Genomic DNA, 2,124 nt, shown 5'->3' with positions numbered 1-2,124 from the left:
GGCACAGCCTGGGATCGAACCCGGAGCTGTAGTGACGCCTCAAGCGTTATGATGCAGTGCCTTAGACCGCTGCACCACCCGGGAGGCCCCTTTTTGATAAAAAAAAAACCCTGCATTGTTACAAATAATGTCATAATTATACACTAAATTTCTTAAAATTGGTCCCAAGAGCCCATTCTCAAATCTACATTCATTTAGATGTTTTGAAGAAGGGTTTTATTTGTCTATTTTCTACTTGTTCTTTAGTCAGTGTATTCTTTCACCGTATTTTGCAAATCGGGTGGAGGGGAAATGTTGGCAGTTTTTAATATGATATCTGAGTGAACTGACTACCAAAATCAAAAATGGGGGCCCCACAGCTGGTAACTCAACCATGATAACAAGTTTAGATAGCTGGCCGCGAAACTAACTTAGCAATCTAAAAATGTTTTTGCTGACATGGTCTAATTGACTGACTATCAGTGACTGACATAAGTGGAAAAACTGCTGATGCAAAATGACCAAATTTCGAAATTGTACCTTGTACTTATCTAAGGGGGGGATTGATCCGCCAGTTACCCATCCCTGCTTTAGAGTCTAGAGTTGCAAAACCAGAGTAACTTTCCCAAAAATTCCCAGAAATCCCACTTAAAAGATTCCAGGATTCAGGACCCTACTAGTGTTCAACCCAGGGTTAAAAACAAATTTTTCCCCGGGGGGCCGCATTCGGTCTTCAACGAGGTCCGGAGGGCTGCACTGAAAATGGGTTATATTTCCCTTGCCATCAAAATTGGCAAAAAAATATCCTCCATCTTTCATTTTGGGGAATTTGATGCTCCTTGACTGTCTAGCTTTTTATTTAGGTGATTATTAGCGAGCTGGAAACAGTCAGGAAACTGTATGACTGTAGGTCCATTATCATTTTTACAGTTTCAAATGTGGTTTTAGTCACTTTAAAGTATATTGAGTTTGTTTCCCCCCACGCCACGGGACGGATTGGCCGGATCCAGCCCGCGGGCCGTATGTTTGACACCCCTGGTCTACCCCTTCCTATCCGCACGAGTCATATTGTTCTTCTAGGAAGCACATCGACTGCTTAGCCCTGACTGTCCGTGTGTGTGTGTGTGTGTGTGTGTGTGTGTGTGTGTGTGTGTGTGTGTGTGTGTGTGTGTATGTGTGTTCCAGTATGTAATTTACTACAGCTACCATTTGTCTCAATTATGTCTATTTGAACTAACACTACATTAGTCATAATGTTACATGTCACACACACACAGTATTCTATTTCTCATTACACACATTTTCCATGCTCTCCCTCCTCCGCCAGAATATCTATACACCAATCTGTAATTACTGTACCTAGGAATGACATCACCATCAACGAACCAACACACACACACACACACACACACACACACACAAAGAACCATATCTTAATGGTGAACACACATTTCCATTACTCATGTACTTGTCTTGTTTAGTGCATTTTCTCTGAGCTGTGTTGAGATTGATGTCATGATGTTTCTCCTCTGGGGTCTCCAGAGGTAGTTTTATCCATAATGCTAACTCCTATCTACGTGGTACAGTGTGTTCTACTGCAGGATATATGTACTGTATCTAAGTGGTACAGTGTGTTCTACTGCAGGATAGATGTACTGTATCTAAGTGGTACAGTGTGTTCTACTGCAGGATATATGTACTGTATCTAAGTGGTACAGTGTGTTCTACTGCAGGATATATGTACTGTATCTAAGTGGTACAGTGTGTTCTACAGCAGGATATATGTACTGTATCTAAGTGGTACAGTGTGTTCTACTGCAGGATAGATGTACTGTATCTAAGTGGTACAGTGTGTTCTACTGCAGGATAGATGTACTGTATCTAAGTGGTACAGTGTGTTCTACAGCAGGATATATGTACTGTATCTAAGTGGTACAGTGTGTTCTACTGCAGGATAGATGTACTGTATCTAAGTGGTACAGTGTGTTCTACTGCAGGATAGATGTACTGTATCTAAGTGGTACAGTGTGTTCTACTGCAGGATAGATGTACTGTATCTAAGTGGTACAGTGTGTTCTACTGCAGGATAGATGTACTGTATCTAAGTGGTACAGTGTGTTCTACTGCAGGATAGATGTACTGTAT

Source organism: Coregonus clupeaformis, unplaced genomic scaffold, assembly GCF_020615455.1.
Source record: "Coregonus clupeaformis isolate EN_2021a unplaced genomic scaffold, ASM2061545v1 scaf3850, whole genome shotgun sequence".
Lineage (NCBI taxonomy): Eukaryota > Metazoa > Chordata > Actinopteri > Salmoniformes > Salmonidae > Coregonus > Coregonus clupeaformis.
Note: the sequence above shows the minus strand (reverse complement) of the source record.